At 35.4% G+C, this 21,736-nt stretch overlaps 1 pseudogene; it reads right to left on the bottom strand.

Moving 5' to 3' along the window:
• Window positions 1–443: 443 nt before the first annotated feature.
• On the bottom strand, window positions 444–832 carry LOC101710751 (phosphatidylinositol N-acetylglucosaminyltransferase subunit P pseudogene; annotated as a pseudogene).
• Between the last annotated feature and the right edge of the window lie 20,904 nt (window positions 833–21,736).

Raw genomic sequence — 21,736 nt, 5'->3', positions numbered from 1 at the left:
ACCATGAATCAATCCCACTGTCACACACTTAGACCCAATCACTTCTGGAAAGCTCCACCTATGACTGCATGAGGCTTTGGAGGGACATCTAGAGACAATCCATAACACTATCCTCCTGCGTTAGCTTCCTGAGTAGCTTTGAACATAGGTGTGTGCCACTTGGCTTGGCTTGGGACTTCTTGATCATACCAATATGATTTTTTTTTTCAGTTTGCTATAGGTTAATGCAGTATTTCATTTATCCTGTCCATTAACTCACATTTGAAAACATTTACAATATTCAATTGAACTTTAAGAGATCAATTTTCATATTTTTACATCTTAATACTGGGTATTAATAAAAGCAATAGTCAATATAATTACAGTTAAAATTATTCTGTCAGAAACTTAGAAATAAATGCTTGACGTTGGTATGTTTACACACAACTCAAGTTTTGGTGTAAGGTTATTTGTTTGCAAGAAAAAACATTTGGTTTACTTCATTAATAAGAATATCTCTTAAGGCTGGGATGGACTCTTCTTGGTATTTCTTCTGCTGTCGATTTTTAGCATAGTTATCTGTGATTGTATGAATGGAGTTGAGTGGAGAGGTGCTCATCGTGTTAATTCCAAGAGTACATAACCGATTATTATAGTAAGAAGGAGGTAGACAGGCAATGCAACTGCCCAGTACTTTTGAGGCCAATAGGTTAACCCTAAGGAATGTAGCCAAGATTCAGGAATGAAAGCCCACACAAGAGAAAGTATGAAGCCAAATTGAGAGCTTAAGAAAAGTACAAAGCTATAAATCGCTCTTTCTGGCAATGGCGACGGTGAATTTTCCACCATTTTCCCCGTGCCTGGGGACAGTCTTGGGTGCTGCGTAGGTAGACGCGGGCCTCTTCGACCCCCCCCCCCAGCTCAGCGGAGGGTCAGCCCGGGACACGCAGTAGGGGGTTGCAGCAGAACCGAGGGGGCGGCCAAGGCAAGACGACCGCCCAGCCCAGGCCTGTAAATGAGTTTTGAGAAAACGATCTGAGGATGGTAAGGACTATAATGAAATTTGTAAAATTTCTTTTTCTACAGTGTTGCAGGCAGATTGTGGCAGGAATTGGAGCATCAGCTGGTCCTTTGGATTAGGTTAGTGGCTCTCAAATATAAATTTCATGAAACTGGAATTTTTTTAAGTGGGAAACAGCAATGTCTACTAATACTTTATAATGACTAGTAAAGACCTTCAAACCAAAGCCATAAATACACTATTTTAAATAAAAATATAGGAAGACATAATATAGAAATTAAAGATTTTATTTGCAAAAACAAAAACACTTAAACAGTTTCTAACTTTGTCAAATAAAATTCTAGCTAACTAAATAAAAGATGAGATGACATGGGCTTTTTTTCCCCCTTCTTGGTAAAGAATGGCAAAATATCCATTATAGGTGAGCACAAGTCCCTTGATCATTATTTAAGAATTATTGAAATTTTAAAATCTCTTCTAATTCTAACATTCTGAGCTTTTGCATGATCATGACAATACTGAAGTGTAAATTGGATCTTTCTTCCAGGTACATAGTGGTGATAGTGACTACCGAGCAAGTAAAAGTTACCTTCAAAATGTTCTGTAACATAAATTATTTATTTTTGAAGACTCCATTTGCATACAGATGACAACACGCTATAGCATGAGCAAAGCATAGCTTTCACAGTGTATCTCTCTATTCCTGTGGTCATGAAACAGGAAAATTTACTAAACATTGGATATATTGTCATGAGTTAAATTCTTCCTGCCTCAAAATAAAGGCCAAGCAAACTTATACACTAATCTCTGTATTTTCAGGGAAAAGAAATACAATGTCAATATGAAAGGAATAGTGACTTTATCCAGGAAATTTTCTAGGTACACTTAACATTTCAAGATAACTTAGCCAAATTATCTCAACTAAAATTCCAACTGAAAAGAAGTTAGAAAGCAGTGTTCAGAACATCAGCCCCTCTGTAAAACTACCTCCAGTGGGGGTTTTTTTGCCCTTTCTTTCAATTTTTCTTTGAATATACATTGTAAGATTATGTATATAAATTATTCTGAGAAAAATCTATGAATTCAATGCATAGCTGGATTTTGATTCCCTAAATAATTCAACATGTGTGCACACATACCACACACAGACACACACACATGCACACAAATACTATTTCTGGTAAGAGTGACATATAGTGACTAGTGAGGGCCAAACACTTCACCAGCTTCTACCCACTGCTATGTCAATGCACATAAATTCTCATTTGTAACACCCCTGCAGTTCCATTGTGTGGCTCCATTAGTCTATGCATGAATTATTCACACATGATACATCATAATGACATCAGAGCCATTTATGATATCAATTCATACTATTATAGAACAGGTAATCTTCAGCTGTCCAACACAACATGTGTTAATTAGATCTCCAAGAAACTTTGCTAGTCAATCATCTTCATGAAGCCCTGTTCCTGTCCCACCTCCAATAAGCCTTCAAATCACTCCATCCTGCCTCTATTTTTCATTTTTTAATCTACTTATGGAATACCTGACATATTTAATCATTTAAACTACATTTTTTGTGTTGCTTTGCAGATTTAACTATTGTATCCCCAAATAAATCACTTGATTCCCAAAAGGTGGAAACATGGGCTATGGATCTCCTATAACTTCCACAATTCTTCCCAATGTTAGACAAATAATAAATTTTCATTACATTGCAATCAACTTCTTTAACTGCCCTACAAACAAATGCAAATCACAAATTTCTAGATGGTGGGCTACCTGATTTAGCTCATTTCAGTCCTGAATAATCACACAAGTTTTAGGTTGTGTAGTTTATTATTGTTATGAAATATTTGTTCTGTTTTGTTTTGATTTTATTTCCATCAATTATCCAAAGACGCAAATTGTTTTTGGTATAATATTTAAAAAGCAGGTTTTAGGTTAGGAGAAATCTGGAAAACCTATGGCATGGTGACTGACATAATGAACAATCAGTATGTTGTCATTGTTATTTTTCAATTCTACAATTATTTGGGGCATGCCACAAATGACAATTATTGGCACTGTGCTTATAATTAAAAATCAATTTGTAAGAGAGAATGACATAATTAAGTCTCTGAATTCAGTAGGTAATCAATAACTGATAAGTAAATTCTGTACCAAGAGACAACATACATACAGAAACACACTGCTACCACCAGGGAACAGTCCAATGAATGGCCACTAAGTAAACATACCTATTACCACAGATGAGCTGAGGTAACAGGAAATCATCAACACCCCAAACCCCCTCTTATATAGCCTTCAGGTAGCCATATCTCAGCTCCATTGATATCACCAGTATCCTGACTCCTGAATTCTTACAGCATTCATCATTTTTACTGTTTTTAAATTTTACTTAAATGGGGTCAAACTATATGAGCTCTTTCATTAATGGCTTCTTTTATTGAAGTATTTGTGGTATCATTGCATAATGTCACGTGTAGCTATGGCTTTTATACATGTATGGTGTTACGTATTATTTGACTCTAAGAATGTACCACAATACATTTATCTATTCTGTAGGTATGTGGGTTGCCTTTAACAGAGCTATTTTTAATATGATTAAGCATGTCCTTTGGGGAGCATAAGTATATATTTCTATTGAGCATAAACATAGGTGAGTAGTTAAACTGACTAATTATGTTCCTATTTACTTGAAAATTTAATTCAGTGTGTTTTGTACTATGAAACATTGCCAAATGATTTTCACATTGTTTTTGCCAACTTATACTGCCACCAGTAATGAATACAATTGCCTCACATTGTCACTAATCTTTAAAATTACACATTTTTGTAAAACTTTGGCCATTCATATAGTATATGTAATGGTATCTCAGTAAATTTATACATTTCCATAAAGACTAGTGAAGTTGAGAAGGTCTCATGCTTATTGATTTTCAGTAATCTTTTGGTGAGGTTCCTAGTCAAATATTTTACTCATTGTATTGCATTATCTTTCCTTAGAAATTTATATATATTCTTGTGTATAATTTAATCATTGATATATTTAAATATCTACCAATCTGTTTTCTATTTGACTTACATATTCTATACTTATTTTTTCTCTTTTTTGTTTTATTTTGAATTAATCATTTTTAAAATTTTTCATTCTACCTGTTATTTTAGTAACTATATATTCTTTTATTATCATTTTAGTGATTACATTAAAGAATACACTGTACATTGTTCATCTACAACCATTTATTTATTCTTTCCCCATGAGTGCAAAAAGTTGAGAATATATTTATTTCATCTATCTCCCTCTTACCTTTTACATTTTTTATGTTTCCAGCTGGGATATTTTCTCCCAGTTGAAATATTTTTTCTTTATTTGTTTTGTGACAGTTTGCTAATAAGAAAAATCTCTCCAACTTTTGTTTTCCCAAGAATATATCGTCATTAATGATCAAAAGGTCTGTTTTAAACTTTATTTTTGCTACTTTACTTTCATAATGGATGGATAGTATATGTATTAGTCACAATTCTCCAGAGGAACAGAATCAACACAGTGTGTATTTATAAAGAGGATTTATTAGATTGATCTATAGGATCCCAGAGGCAGAAAAGTCCCAAGATGGCCATTTGCAAGCTGGTGAGCCAGGGAAGCCAGTAGTGTTGTTTCAACCAAGAAGCTGGAAGCCTCAGAAAGAGAGAGATCCACTATACCAGTCCTAGTCCAAGACTAAAGGTTCAAGAGCCCTCCCAGAGGGCCCTGGTGCAAGTTAAAGTCCAAAGACAACTTGGAGTCTGATGCCCAAGGTGGCAACAGCAGAAAATACACCCACTTGAAAGGGAAAATACACCCCAGAGAAAGAGAAAAAGAGAGACATAGAAAGAGAGAGAGAGAGAGAATTTACCCCTCCCAGCAGATGCAATGGTACTTACCTACATTCAAGGAGGGCTTCTCCGCTCCATTTAGCAGATCCACAGGCTCATCTTTTCTCAAAACACCCTCACAGGCACACCAAATGAGTGCTTTATAAATTCTTGAGGCAGCTCTCAATCCAATCTAGGTCACACCCAACATTAATCATAACATATTATTTTATTATAAATACTTATTTTACTTTTGCTACAGATAGATAAGTTGACACTTCTTTCAGAATTTTCCATTTTCTCTCAGCTTGCATAGTTCATGTCAAGAAGTCAATTATAAGTTTGGTGTTTACATGTAATGTCCTCCCTTTGGCTGTTTTTAAGAATTTAATCTTTGTTTTAGGCCTTAAACAATTTAACTATATTATTGTTGAGTCTGGATTTCTTTGCATTTATTTTCCTTACTTTGTCAATGTATAGGTAACTATCTAGTTCTTCAAATATTGCTTCTGCTTCATTCTTTCTCTCCTTATCTTAAAGGTGTCTAATATGTGTACTGGAGCTTTGGAAATGATTGTACACATCTCTTATGCTTTTTCCATTTTCTCGAATTTTTTTTCTTACTATGGTTCAGTAAATATATTTTCTATTAAACTGTTTTCTAATTCACAAATCTTATCTTCTGCTGTGTGGAATATAAAACTAAATATACTACTAAATCAATTTTACTTACTGTGATTTAGAATGTGTTTAGAATGCCCAGACGTGGTTTTACTTTATAGATTCTAAATTCTCTCATGAAATTATCCATCTTTTCATATATAAATGTTCTATTCATCTATGTCCTTGAATCTATTAGTCTTTACTAATGTTAAAATTTCTGTCTGCTAACTCCAATATATAAATATTTTTGGTTATATTTCTTATATTCTTATTTTATTGTTATTCTCCTGTTTTTTTGTCTCATGATTCTGGTTTTGTTGGGGGTCAGATTTAGTAGTTTTGGATTTACTACCATAGATTTTTTTTAAAAGACACCAAAGAGGTTATGGACAAGCTCATTCTCCAGAGCTGCTTAACCTCCTCCTTGTCTATGCAGCATGTGGGGGGGACCTATCAATGTGGAAATAGCTGAATTCCATCCACATTTGTTTAACTTCTGTATATGGCATAACTCTCCAAGGCTTGGTGTATTACCAAAGTTTCATTCCCTGGCAAGAAATGAAGTCTCTGTTTCCTTCCATGAAAGTGAACAAAACTGCTCTGGCTTCTCTATTTATTGCTTATCTATCTTCTAACAACCAACATTTCAGAATTCAGCAGATTATCTTAAGAGAAAAACTTACCATGAATTTGATGTCTTACGACTACATTAACAATCCTAAATGCTTCTCAATCCAAAAGGAACTACTCATAGCCTGAGCAAAGCCGAAGAACTTAACTTCTTGCTTATACCCACACTTAACAAATATATTGTACATAAACAAAACTGTAAAACATCAGCCACTTCTCTGTGGTTCTCCCCTCTTTATATTCTTAGCTCCTCTACTCTTCATTACTTTTACCACTCTCTGATACTGTTAAACATATGATATTCTAAGGAATCTATCTTTTCCAGTTCTTAGGAGGGGCTTTGGTATGGCAATAACTAGTCCATCTTACATAGGGAGGTCCATGCAATAATGTTTTTGAATAGATTCAAATATGTTTGTTAAAATATAAATGTGTATTGAAAATTTGACAGATAATCACATATGAAAATAAAATGTCAATATGCAAAATACAATAATAGCAAAACTATTTTCCTATTTTAATTCAAAATGTAATAAGTTTCAAAAATTGAAAGAGTATTAAACATGCATACAATGAACTCGAAGTCTAATTATTCTTAGTCCTACGTTTGTGACTACACAATGGCAATGAAGCATTTTAGAGGTAAATGATTATTTGGGGGGAAGACTGCTTTATATTCTGAGTATATTTTAGTCATTCAGATTTCCAGGTACTAAATAAACTATGAGGCCTGATGTGCTTAACACTTTAAGTACTTATGTAAGTGGGTGCACAGGCCCTTTCCATAAGGGGATATGAAATCATAAGTTCATATGTGAGGAGACTGAATGGATTTTTTTATTATTTAAAAAATACGTTAGCCATGGTTCGGTATAGTTCATATAAACAATGATTCCTAGTTTTTCCCAATATTTTTATACAGCCTCACTGTAATTTTATGTTATGATTTTAGTTAAATTTTGTTTGAATAGATTACATATAACCTCAACAGCAAAACTTTTGAGATCCACATTATATGGCAAGAAATCTGACCAGTGAGAGGTTAGCAGTAGCTGTCCATTGGCTGCATCTTATTAGAATAGAGTAGCCCTTATTAGAAATTCTTGGGTCCAAGTGTGATTCAGATTTCAAGGGTTTCTTTTCCAGATTTTGGAATATTTGTATATACATAATGAAAGGTTTAGGGAATGGGAATCAAGTCTAAGCACAAAATTCATTTGTTTCATATATACCTTATTCACATAAACTGAAAGTTTTTATAAAATATTTGCAATGTGACTGCATTTGGTTACAAATCTGCCACATGAGGTCAGATGTGAAAATTTTCACTTTGGATATCATTTCAGTTCTCAAATAGTTTTCCATTTATTTTGGAGCATTTTAAATATTGGATTTTCAGATTCCTAAATAAATGAGCAAAATGTAATGTGTTTATTTTTCTAGAAATCTAATCCACATTATGAAGGCTGTAAATTAAACATTGAAAAGTTTGCAAATATAGTAATTTAAATTTTATGACTACATCCAATAAATTCTTACCTAGATCCAAAGTTCAATTGTTGATGAACTTTTCCTCAGATTTCATGAACTCGATACACTATTCTTTTCATGTAATTGAATTTTCTTTGATTTTCTGTCACTCATAAATCAAACAAAAAAAACCAAAGTTCATACATGGAAAATCAAGATGTAATGATCAAGAGGGAAAGAGAATGTGGAGAATGTGTATCAGAACACACATACCTATCATCAGTAATCAGGAAAAAGAGGCTGGAATAGTACACAGATGTAAGAGAACTTGGATAACAGGTAAATGCATTTTACTTGTCTGACTTGAAAGCAAAGGTGTGGCCTTTGATTTATGGATTTAATAACTGGTTGCTCTACTTTTCTTTTCTTTAAAAGACTTTAACCTCTGAGAATGGAGAGTCCCTCAATAGATCCGGTGAGACTCAACATTTTGTTGAAAACATTTTGGCACTCTTAGACACCACGAAATCATCAGTTCTGCTGTTTTCATTATCTCTCTCTCAGAATATTAAGTTCCTTATGTCTATAACATAGACATGAGGTGCAAATCAAAAAAGGCAAAGATAAGGGCCTGGGATTTGGCTCAGTGGTGCCACCTGCCTCACAAGCACAAGGTCTTGAGTTCGAGCCCAGGTACCACAAAAAAAAAGACAAACATATTAAAGACAGAAACACCTCCACTGAATTATTAAGATTAGTTTAACTCACCCTCAAGTGGAAATTTTTAAACAGTTTTATTTAATACCATTAATTGAGAATGTTCTGGAATTGGCAATGAAAATTTAAGCTTGGAAGACTTCTTTCAAAGGGCCCTTTTAAAACTATTTTCTCATAAAATGGTCACCAAATTCTTCAATTTTATTGTTTTAAAATATTTATTAACCTTCATTGTTTAGTCTTTTTTGTGGGGAGAAATGGAAAGCATCCTTTTCTCTTTACTACAAATTCTCAAGAACACAGGGAACACAGAGAATAAGTAGAAGGGAAAAGAGACAATGGTGTAAAAAAATGACTGTGTTATACTTTTGACCTACTAGGGATTAAACCTGTAAACTGGGAAGAGTTATTTGTTCTAAGTCTTAGTAACTTCCTTTGAATACTGCAGAATTTAGTACCTGCTCCAAAGTGTTGTTTTATAGTTGAGTTACCAAGCCTAAGCTATTACTACAAGACCAGACACCACACATGTCCAGTTAAATTTCTTTCTTTCCCACTTTTTGAAAAAAAAAATGCTGATACCATTGTACACAACAATATTTTTAAAAATCCACTACAAAATGTGGGGTTTTTTGGTACCAGGGATTGAACTCAGGACCTTGCGCTTGCCTGGCAGGCATAGTACCACTGAGCTAAATCCCCAGCCCCAAAATGTGCTTTACTGTTCTTTTAGATAACAAATTCATAAGTTTTAAAAATTTTACTATATTATCTATTAAATCATCAGTTATGAGAAAAAATAAAAGACTTGGGAAGTAAGAAAGGTGATTTTAAAAAGTATTCTTGGCACCAGGAGATCTAATGATTACTATATGTATCAACTTATTGATAGCTAGGAGTGTTTCAATTATAAAACTGAGAGTCAGTACTTATATGTGCCAAGCACTATACTCTTTATCTTAGGTATCTTAGCACACATAATATGTAAATCAGTGATATGGAGAAACGATTGTTACTGTCCACATATTACAAATGAATAAACAGGCTGAGAGACGGAAATTAATTTGCCCAAATCACATAGCCAGTAATGCACAGAGCCTGGGTTGAAATCCAGTCTCCCTTCAGGGTCTAGTGCTTTCCCTATGGACAAGAAACCCTACTCTCCCCCAATCCATCCCCAAAGGATTAGCTTGTATCCACGCATTCACTCATGTTTGTTAGCTGCATGAACAGTGTAGGGGCCCAGAGATCCTCCCCTAACGAACAGTTTAGGGTATATTAACTGACAAAATGAGAGCCTTGGGAGATTGAGAGAAACAAAGTACAGAACAAGAGTGAAGAGAAAAGAAAGTGCAGTTAGCTCCTCCACCATCATTACAGTTGAAAGTTAAAGGGCTATCTTTACATTTATTGATGTCTTCTTCAACCTCTTATATTAATGTTATGTCTGTTATTATTAATGTTATGTTTGTTATTATTAATGTTATGTTATGTCTTACATTAATGTCAAGTTTTCCCTGTGCTGATTTTTCACATTCTTGGTTGAATTAATTCCTAAGCATTTAATGGTATGTTTGTAAATGAGACTTTTTCAAATTTCCTTTTTGGAGAGTTCATCATTAATAGTTACGGCTTGTGTCTAGATATCCCCCTAAAGTCTCATGCGGTCATAGGTGGGGCTTTTGGGAGGTGGCTGGATCTAGAGTATGTGATGCTGACATTAAGGATGTGGTGCTTGTGTTTATTCACAATGTGATGCTAGGAAAAGTATGAGGATAAAATATAAGGGATGAAAAGAGCTGCTGTGGTTGTTGCTTGTTGCTTGTTACTAGTCACTTGTTGCTTTCTGCTTGCTGCCTTCTGCCTGCCATAAATTATTTCTCCTCTGTAATGCTCCTCTCTCATGCCACCCTGCCTTGGAGCCAAACAACCATGGACTGAAACCTCTACAAACTGTGAGCCAAATAAACCTTTCCTTCTTTAACTTGGAGTGTCATGTATTTCATCTCAGCAACAAGAAAAATAACTAAGACAGTATATAGAAACAACTATGCTTTGCATCTCGATTTTTTTTTAATCCTCCAAGGTGGCTGAATTAGTTTAGTTCTAATTTTCCTCTGAACTAGTTCTAAGAGATTTTGGTGAACTTCTAATATTTTTCTATATATAAGATCATATTATCTGCAAAGAAAAACAATTTTACTTCTTTTCTAATTGGCTGTACTTTATTTTGTCTCTTTCTTTCTTTTTTCTACTTGCCTATATTAGATAGAAATGGTAGGAGTGGGCATCTTAGTCTTGTTCCTGAGAAATTAGTTGATGTTTAGTATGATGTTATCTCTGGCTTGCCATATGTGGGTTTTATTATGTTTACATTCATTCCTCCTATATCTATAGTCCTTCTGTGTCCTATATCAATCCTTCTATATCTAATTGGTTGAAATTTTATCATAACAGATTTAGGATGTTGTCAAATGTTTTTCCATGTCTGTTGATATGATCATATGGTTTTAACCCTTCATTTGGTTAATAGAGTGTATCACATTTCTTAATTTGAACATCCTATGATTCACACATGTATGGTCATTTCTTATTCAACATTGGTGCTGAGAACACACAATGAGTAAAGAATAGCCTCTTCAACAAGTGATGCTGAGAAACCACATGGTTACATACAGAAGAATGAAGTTGAACTATTATTCAGTCTCATGTCATATACAAAAGTCACTACAAAGTAGAATAAAGACTTACATATAGACTGAAAATGTAGAACTATGAAAAGAAACATAGGGGGAATTATTCTTAATATTAATCTGGATGATAATTCTTTTGGGAAGACCCTCAAAAGCATAGGCAACAAATGAAAAAAGTAGACAAATGGTATTGTATCAAACTAAAAAGCACAATAAAATATGTAAGCAACAGAAAGAAGAAGCAAAATACAGAATGGGAGAATATTTACAAACTATATACCTGACAAGGGGTTCATATCCAAAATATATAAGAAACCAAATGAGAAGACAGCTGTTCATCAAAAGGCAGCTAAGAAGCAGAAACAGAAAAGAGGAGCTGGGATAAGAAGACATCCTTTGGAGTCACACCCCTCCAACCAGGCCCCACCTCCTAACAGCACACTTAGCTATTGAAATCACCTGTGAGTGGGGTGCTATACTCATTAGTTGGAGACATAATGACCATAGTTAATAAATTCTATATTGTATATTTGAAATTTGCTGAGAATATATTTTAGATGTTTCTTTTCTCCAAAAAATGGTAATTTTATGATGTGAATATGATAAATGTCTTTAGAGTGGTAGGCATTTCACAATATATATGTATATCAAAACATCCTGCTGTCCACCATAAATATATACAATTTTCTTTTGTCAGGTAAATCTCAATAAGGCTATAAAATCCCCAAATGAACCAACAAAATTGAGTCATGGGAGGGTTAAAGCATCGCTCAGAGTCACACTGCTTAGTATGAATCAGAAAAATCTTAGATGAGTCTAGCACGTGACATTTATAGGCCTTTGAGTAGACAAGTCCATGCAGGAGAGAAGAACATGAGTCCTGAAGTCAACACAATACCTCACTTGCAAAAAGGAGAACCATTCCAATACATTAATGGACTGTATTTACTTGAATAAAAGAATAAAACATATCTAAAAAGTTTCCTAAAACATGAAGATAAATAAAAGCCAGGTGAAAAAAAGCCTTAGCAGGTTTTAACCAGAAGAAGTAGGATTTAAAAACACAGTTTTAAAATATTGGTTTGGGGCTTAGAAGGAGAAAAAACTGGTCAATGGCATATTTAACAAGATTCTTAGACTCGCCTTGTGAACAGAGCAACTGGGAAGGATTTAGGATAGAAACTAATTATACAAACATACTGTCCCTATAGAATGAAGAATTTTAAAAAAAATTTTAAAATCATGGGGTATAAATAAACCTTGGGAAATCTGAATAAGGTCATTGGAATGGATCATTATCAGTATTCCAGTGGTGATATTGTACTATAAATTTACAAGCATCATCATTGGGAGAAATTGGGAAAGGGGAACAAGATTTCTCTGCTGTCTTTAATAAACTGCATAAGAATCTATGTTTCAAAAAAGAATGTCTAATTTAATGAAATTGTTTCTTTATTGAAGTATGAGATACAAAACAGCACAGGGATAAACTTTAGCTGAATGAATCAAGTGAAAATTAGTGAAACTTTTAGGTAATTAGGTGTCATATTTTAAAATACTATCAGCATTCCAAGAATTGTGAAAATAAATCATCATCGTCCAGAAGCTTCTCAGTCTCCAGCATTCCATTATAGAAATCAAAACAGACTAAGACAAGGATCAGCCCACCTAAATGATTTCTTTTCATCTTCCCATTAGTACCATGCCTAGGCTATTGTTTTATTTATTTTTTTGCTTAAATTCTTTTATTGGTACATGTTAGGTATACAATATGTTTATATTTATCATTGGGTACTTGTACCTGTACATGATGTATCTTGGTTCTTATTTTTTTCTCCATTCCCTGTTCTCCCTTCCCGATTTACAAAGACTTTATTTCCATTTTTTCCTTTTCTCATCATTTTTCCTTTCCCTTCTTTCCTTTCCCCTTCTCCTCCCACTTCCCCTACCCCACTGGACCTTGTCTTCCTATTTCAAATTATTAATTATTCGTTTTAATCATTTTAATCCTTATTTACACTTTCAGTTTCTCACATCAGAGAAACTGTTTGGTATTTACACATGTGTGTCCTATTTCATTTAATTAAAAGAATCATACCACAGCGATATATGTTCACCCACATTTATAGCGGCACAGTTTGTAATAGCTAAAGCTTGGAAACAGCCGAAGTGCCCATCAACTGGAGACTGGATGAAGAAGATGTGGGGTTTTTTGTGTAAAATGGAGCACTACTCAGCCATACAGAATGAGAAACTAGAGACATTTATAGCTAAATAGTTTATTGTTTTAGCTCTCAACTTACTCTTGTTGTTTACCATGTCCACCTTGCACATGCATATTTCAGATTGCTTTCCCCAAAACATGTCTTTGATTATCCTTCCTATCTCAAAAAGAATCAGATTCCTCATTGTAAACAGAATGAAATGAACAACTTTAAACAAACATTCACAGGTCTAATCTTACTAGACTTCTGCTCTATTATTCCTCACAAATTCTTCACTCACTCCAGATAAATAAATCAGCTTTTGGTTGTCAGTGTATACTTTAGACTCCTTGTTTCTTGTAAACTTACAATCTGGGCACATCTAGACTTATTCCTCATGTTAATCCCTACTTAGTGATGTAGGTAATTCTTCATTCTCCTAGTCTTAATTCATTCACCTGAAAAATGAGTATAACATAATAACTTCCAGAGATTTATGAAGAATGAGATAACATGTCAGAAATTCTTAATGTCTAAAATTCACAGTGTCTAGGGTTAGTCAGCTTTCTGTGACTGTAACAAATAACAGAGATAAATCAACTTATAAGGAAAAAGTCTTACTTAGACTCACAGTTCCGGAGTTTCCAGTCCATGATTGAGTGGACACATTACTTTTAGGCTTCTGCTGGACAGATATCATAGTAGGAGACTATGGCAGAGCAAAACCATTCACTTCATGGCCACATCACTAAAGAGAGGAGAAGGAAGACAGCAGAGTTCCACAAAACCCTCACAGCCATGCCCCCAGTGAACTAAAGCCCCCAACTAGTCTCTTGAAGTCTCTACCACCTCCTACGATTACCAAGGGCTGGGAAGAAGACTTTTAACACATGCACCTATTCCAGAGTCAAACTATTGCAACCTGGTACATAGTATGATTTTGGTAAGAAGTCAGCTTCTTTCCTTACAACCAAACTGATTAGTGCCCTTTTCTGTTCAGAGTAGTCCTCATATACAGTGTATTTTATACCTATTAGCTTCCAATAAGTTACCTAAATCACTGTTATCTTTGATAACCATTTATTATAAAAACCCTTAGTTATTAGAAAATAAAATGATTTTCTTTAAAACACTTCAGCATCATTTTCTGCAGTAAAGCTTTGTATAGTTCAACCTCACTCCCACACAATGTCAATCCATAAAGTACAAAAGTGTCAACACCTCAACGGATTGGAATCTGATATGAGGAACCAAGTATTGGTGTATTTTTTTAAAAGCAGGTTGTGATTGCCAAATGAATAACACTGAACAAACACTGAATGAGCTACTCAGCTCGCTAATATTTCCACGCAAATTGCTTTAGGGCTATTTCAAGAGATAATAAGGAGATATGGCCTGCATAAATCTAAAGAACAGTTTAGACATAAATGGTGCCTGAATGAATGAAAGAATTGAGGTCTTCTAGTGTAGGAGTCATAAATATAGCTAAGTAAAATAACATTTAAGTGTCCTCTTACTAAAACAAGACTAAAAGGCAGGCAATGTTCCTCTCATCCCCATTTCCAGACCATCAGCTGTTAATGTTTCTCCTGAGTGAAATGAGAAAAAAATGTTACTCTTTCCAGTGATGTTGTTAGGAAAGGAAGATGTCATGATGTTTGACTCTTTTATAGTTTCTTCATGTAGGCCTCCTGCTTGTTCAGGAGGTGGGGGTAAAAGTAGTGATGTGAGGCAGGGAGGGACAAAGACTCTTTCAGAGAAGTTAGGTTTAAGGAAAAAAAGAAAATCCCACTAAGATGTCTTGTAGACCAGGAAAAAAAGGAGGACCATGCTTCTGTGAGGAGCATTTTGCAGGCAAACATCTTTGCCATGGATTCAAAGACATGGGTTCTGCTGTTGGCTTTGCCATTCATTGATTTCATGACTCTATGTGTTTTACTTCTCTCTGGCTCTCAGTGTCTTCACCTGTAGAGTCAGGGAATTGGATAAAGTTGCCTCAAGGTTTTAAGTAGTAACATCGTCTGCCTCAGACTTTGATTTTACCTAGATTATTGGAAGGGTCAATAAAGAAATGAGACATAAAATAAAGAATTCCTGATAATCTTAGTTATAGATTTATTAATTAGAAAGCTGAATTGAAAATAGAATGAATACTAAAAAGAGAGATCTAATAAGGTGGGCTATGTGTAGGGAAGAACAAAAAAGACTAAAAATCAGTTGGAATCACAAGACTTTAGGAGAATATGCCTCTTTCTCTAAGAGTTGGAGGGCTTCTCTGACAGGAATGTAGAACAGACAGAGATGCTCAGTTTGCTGATTTGGATAAGACTGACTTTCTTCCTGAAGCATCTCAATGTGACTGGGATGAAATGGGTATTGAGCAGGGGGAGTTCGATGGGGCAAAGTTAAACAGTGATCAAAGAGGAAGTGGGTGATTTTTTTTCCTTTCCTGTGATATCTAGGAAGAAGTTGGCTCTATCAGCTGCTCATTTGCTTGTTAACATTGTGAGTGTATTGTCTACATTGAGACATTTGGAAAAAGTAGACAGCCATGATGTTTGATGCATCTATGATTTGCAGTGAAGCACTTGCTTAAAATGGACAAACTCCTCATGCTTTCAAAGAGCTTAATTTTATTGTTAGGTTTTTCTTAAAATATCTTGATGAGAGCTGTGGGGAAAAGATTATTCAAAGGAACAGTGGATGGCAGTATTGGTTTGCAGCTCTACAACAGAAAGCAATGGGAAGCACAATTTCTTAGAGAAGGGAAGTAACACTTGATACTTGATATCAAGTAATACTTGATCTTCTGAAAGAGACTTACATGAAAATGGGTCTAAAACCACAAAAACTACATATTTGCAATCTCAAAATCCAATTAGGGAACTGAGTCAGATGATTTAAGAGTTTCCTGTAAAGAAACGTGGAAAGAAGAAATGACCCAGAAAAAAAATGATAGTCTCTTTTAAATCAAAGTTTTGCATACTCATCTTCATAGTAGCTAAAGGGTGGTTAGCTCACAGAACAACTACTCGAGAGACTATGACCAAGAAATGCAGCAGGAGTTCAAAGCTCAGGGACAGTTATAGCTCTTCTGTAGGGGATAAGTTAAAAGAAGGAGGGCAGGGCAGAGTGGAGTAGGATCAAGTACAGACAGGCATTTAATTATGACTTTCATTTTCAGTGATGAATATACATACTTCAGTCCTTAAATAGCACCTAGTACCTTAGAAACGCAGATTGTTATTTCTTGCCTAATTCTTCCTCTTTTTGTGTCCTTCATTCATATCTACTTTTGTATACTGATTTGAACAAAACTTGTTTACAGTTGTACCTGATTCATTCAGAAAATATTTTTGAGCATATATAAAATGCAAGGTAGTACCAGGGATCCAGTTTTCCCCATGGGAGGAGAAAGAGACATGTAAGTAGAAAAATATTGTGCAGTGTGGCAAGTGGTAACTAAGTAGTTCACTCAGTTGTCTCAGATGGTGGGGTGAAACCCTAATATAATTGTTTTCCCCAAATTACTGCCCTTTTGCACCATGTCAAAACTTTTTATCCTGAGGATATAAACTAAAGCCACACCTGAGTCAGATTTCAACCTCTCTCAAGCATTTCCAATTAGGCATTTTCAGTTACTATCCAGTTTAAAACTTTTTCCAACCATATTTAAATATTCATTTACCCACTGCATCCTAGTTTTGCAGCTGTGGGGACTTTAAAAAGGAAAGGAAGAGTTGTCCCTTCTTTTCTCCTCTTCGACCATGGCTTGGGTTTCGGGAAGTGTCCCCAATGTGTCCTAAGACGCTTCCTCCACTCCAAGACACATCCTCCACCCACCATTCAAGGTCTGCTTCTGTAAGTACCTCTCAGGTTGCCTGTCTCAATTCTTCTGGCTGTTGAGAAATTGCTACGTGCATACACCAAGTAGCTTTCCTCAATATTTCCTAATGTCATTATACTGCATACCTAAAAGGTACCAATAGAATAAAATTTTTTTAAAAATATGTTTTCCAACTCAATGCATCTAGCTCCTGCCCCCAACAAAATACAAGCCAGCCTCTTTTTTTGAGTTCTTTGAGTCTCACTGCCCTCTGTGGTGCCCACTGACTACATAGGAAATGCACACATTTTGCCTATGGCAAATGGAGAGCTACAGGATGCTTTCCTACCTTTCCTTTATTCTGTGCTGTCCCTTCTTTATAATTATTTTTGCCCTGCCCATGTAGATGCAGGGCTAATGAACAAATCACCTGACTAAGCAAATGACTAAAAGAGGTGCCAACTGCTTTTACAGCAAGCTTCGCCATCCTTTCCAACCTCCCTGCACATAGCTTACTTTATAAAGACCATAGCTTTAGAAGTGGTGGTAAGATGTGAATTGGTAAGGCAATGTATAAGCCGAGGCTGTAGCAATGAGGACAGTGACCACTCGATGAAGAATAAGAAGGAGCAGAGGCTGAAGGTTCAGGCAACATTTCTAGTAGCAGAGCAGAGATTTTGTGTATAATGACAGTGTTAACTCAGAAAGGAAAGAGGGCACAGGAATATGTGGGGGTGGGAAGGAAAACCATTTAGTTTGGCACATAACATGGTGGATATCCAGGCAAAAATAGACAAAATGTAATATTAATTAGTCCTGAAAATTTAAATAAGAATTACAGTTATAGATAGTCCAAGTCTGATTGGAGAATATAAACCCTGATGGATATGCAATTCAAAAAATCCAAGAAAAATGAGTAAAAAGAATGCTGATTTCTGAAAGACCTTCACAGGATATCTATGGACAAAATTCAGCATTAGGAGAACAGTCATAAGCAATGTGTTCCAAATAGGGAGCTATCAGGAAATGGAAGTTTTTTGTTTTTTTTTTTTTGGTACCAGGGATCGAACTTGGGACCTTGCACTTGCGAGGCAGCTGCCAGAACCACTGAGGTAAGTCCCCAGCCTGAAATGGAAGTATTTTTTAAAATATGTTTTCTATTTGCAGCCTAAAATCAGTAGAAGAAAAGGGTGTGTCAAACAATAAAAGAAGAAACTATTCATTTCAAAATAGATCATATTCAGACTTTTTAAAAAAATCTATTTAAAGGCAACAAACACAAGTGTAGATGAGGAATTCATACCCCCAGCAATGCAAATTAATTGTATTCCTAGTAAGGAGAGGTAGGCACAAGAGACTCCTCACGTCCAAGTCTGGGCCCAGCTCTCTCTCACTAGCCATCAGCATCACTTTTAATAGACAATTTTAAATACTGCTGAAGGCCACTCTTGGAAAGCCAGGTGGCATCTCTGAAAAGAGCAGGCACAATGGCTTCTTTGTAAAGATTTGAAATAATCTCTTCCCAACCATACCCTCCCTGAATTCCTCTGATATTAGGAATCTCTAGATATGGTCACAAGTCTGCTGACTAGTATTTAGGAAAACTCATTCATGACTAGTGCCCTCGGGAAGCACATACAAACACTTTTTTTGAAAAACTGGTGAGTACATCATGACCAGTTTCAATTCTCATTGTATAGTAAAAATTGCGAAGTGAAATAAATCAGGTACACAAGCTTAAATGCCTCATGGTTTCTCTTATATAAGAAACCTAAAATATAAATAAGATGCAAAATAAATGATAGATAATAGGGAATAGGGCGATAGACTCCTTTCAAATGGCAAGGGTATTAAGAGATGGGGGGAATGAGGAGGAAGGAGAAGGAAAGGAGACAAAACATGGACTTCACATGGGCTAGGTACCAACTTAACACAAGGAATGTGTGCAGTCCTTATGTCATGTAGACACATCTCGATAAAAAATAGAAAATGAAAAATGTTATATTATTGCAAAATGGAGAATTTTAATAATACTAAATAGGCAACAGAAGCAATCATGACTTCTCTCCTTGTCTGTATCAGTATCATTTAACAAAGGGAAAAGCAGTGTATAATTCTGATCGGACAATGACATAGAAAGGTAACAGACATAACCTGAGACCTTAAGATCAGCTCATATCATGTCAATAACCTGCCATATTCAAATACCAAGTAAAAGAGCAGACTACTTAGGAATGCTGCAAGTGGCTGCCTCCCGTGATTTTTTTATGTCTGTTTGTAATTCAATTGTGCAATGTAAATAGCTGGCAGCAGCAGTGTTGTGTGCTAAATATCTCATTACAAAATGCTAGAAGACTAGAGAATAACTGACAATTAAGGGTTGGTACACACAAGTGGCCAAAATTGCAGTTTACAAAAGAATGATAATTGCTCAAGAAGATAGAATTGATGCATATAATTGGATTTGGTCATTTTACTTTTATCATGTGTTTGCATTACCTCAAATGAATAAATGCAGTTGCAGTACGAATTAAATGCACCATTTTGTATCCCAGCTTTCTTTTCTACACCATTGCCCAATAACCCTCAGCCCCAATGACACTTGGAGTTTTTACTTTGTATTTTGATTTCTGTATCATTGTTGTTGCTGTGGGGTTTTTTTCCATTTTGCAGTCTGAGACAGCATCGACAAAAGAACAAATATCAAAATGCAATAAAGTCATAAATATTTGAATTAATAAACACCTAATGGAACAATGATTGATTTTATTCCATTATTGGCCAGTTGCAAAAACAAATTTCAAAGTGTGGTGTGAGGACCACAGTTTGAACTATCAGTTGTCATACAGTATTTGCAATTTTTACTTTTGTGTGTCACTGTCTCAGTCACTTTTCTCATCGTTGAGATAAATACCCAAAACCCTACAAGTTAAATGAGGAGAGGTTTATTTCGGCTCATATTTTTAGTACATACAGCAGTTGGTGGTCTCTAAGGCAGGAAGGTACCGGTGGAAGGCCCTGGGCAGAGGAGAACTCTTCAGCACAGCAGACAGGAAGCAGAGACAAAGGAGGAGCTCGGGAGGAGATAAAGGCTTCCAGGTCACACCCACAGCGACTCTCCTCTTGTGACCAGATCCTACCTTCCAACAGCAAGTCGGTTGAAATGCCCCCATAATCCAAACCTCTTTCAAAAGCCCCACCTGTGAATGCATAAAGCTCTTGGGAGACATCTAGATATAAACCATAACAGTCACATGCTAATTATTGCTTTAGTATTTTCAAACCCAAAACACTGTTCTTAACATTCATTCTGGTAAGAAGATCCATGGTTTTTGAGAAGAAAAATTAATAAATTCCAGCAGAGGTGGCAAATTTATGGAGTGCCATAGCATACTGTAGAGATGGAAGAAAACAAAAATTGCTGGAGAAGGCACAGGATATCAGGATAAGATAATGTTTGATCTTTCCAAAATGTTGATACTCATAGTTTTTTTCTTGCTACTATTTTCAACCAAGGTGAAAAGGTTTGAATGTTAATACTATTGGGAAAACAATGAATCCTTATTCACACTTGCCAATTTGCATAGTTGGTTTCATGTACATAGACCAGTTCTAAGACATTTCTAACATTTATAAAATATTCTTTCTGCTATGTTGAGATAATTTTGGATACTTTGAAGACAACTAAAACTCAAGTGTATTGGATGAACTAACCTCATAAGATGATTAAATTTATACATGAAGTTGACTGGGCTAAGGGATGCTCAGGGAGCTGGTAAAACACTTTTTGTGGGTGCATCTATTAAGATGGTTTCAGAAGAAATGGACATTCCAGTTGGTTGACTAAGAATATTACCCTCACCAATGAGGGTGGGCATCATATAACCCATTGAGGAGCCAAATGGGCAAAGCCAAAATTTAGGGCAAAGAATGATTGGCCCTGTGTTTGAACCAAAGCCTGTCTTCTCCTGCCCTTGGACATTGGCACTCCCAGGTCTCAAGCCTTTGTGTTTAGGTTGGAACTACACTGAGATATTTTCGTGGGCCTTCAACTTGCCAAAGGCAGTGTAACTTCTTAGGGTCTATGATAATGTGTGCTAATCCCTCATGAAACCTAGCTAGATTGACCGATCAATCTTGTGGTTCTGTTTCTCCACAGAAAAATAAAACCCACCCCTTAAGAACCCTAGAATTATATATGCAATTATTTATTCAAAAAATGTCTTGTTTACTTAGCAAGGCATTGTCTTAGAAATTAAAAAAAAATAAAATAAAGGGCTGGGATATAGCTCAGTGTGAAGGCCTTGAGTTCAATCTCCAGTACAAAAAAAAAAAGTCTTGTTTAAAAGTGTCTCCTAAAAGGTCCAAAGAGGTAGGGGTAGTGGGAGGGGCAGGAGAAAGGAAAGAAGGGAAAGGAAAAATGATGAGAAATGGAAAAAATGGAAATAAAGTCTTTGTAAATAGGGAAGGGTGGAGGGGGTGAAGGGAGGGCTAGGAATGGGGAAAAAATAAGAACCAAGATGCATTACATAAAGGTACAATTCCCAATGAGAAGTGTAATTGTGTTGTATACCTACAATGTACCAATAAAAGAATTTAAAAACAAACAAAAAAAAGTGTCTCCTGCTGGGGATTTAGCTCAGTGGCTTCGCCGCCTGCTGCACAAGCG

The sequence above is a fragment of the Heterocephalus glaber genome, unplaced genomic scaffold, assembly GCF_053883595.1.
Source record: "Heterocephalus glaber isolate CG9 unplaced genomic scaffold, H.glaber_assembly_v1.0 deba00000809, whole genome shotgun sequence".
Lineage (NCBI taxonomy): Eukaryota > Metazoa > Chordata > Mammalia > Rodentia > Bathyergidae > Heterocephalus > Heterocephalus glaber.
Note: the sequence above shows the minus strand (reverse complement) of the source record. Positions and strands in the feature narration are given on the sequence as shown.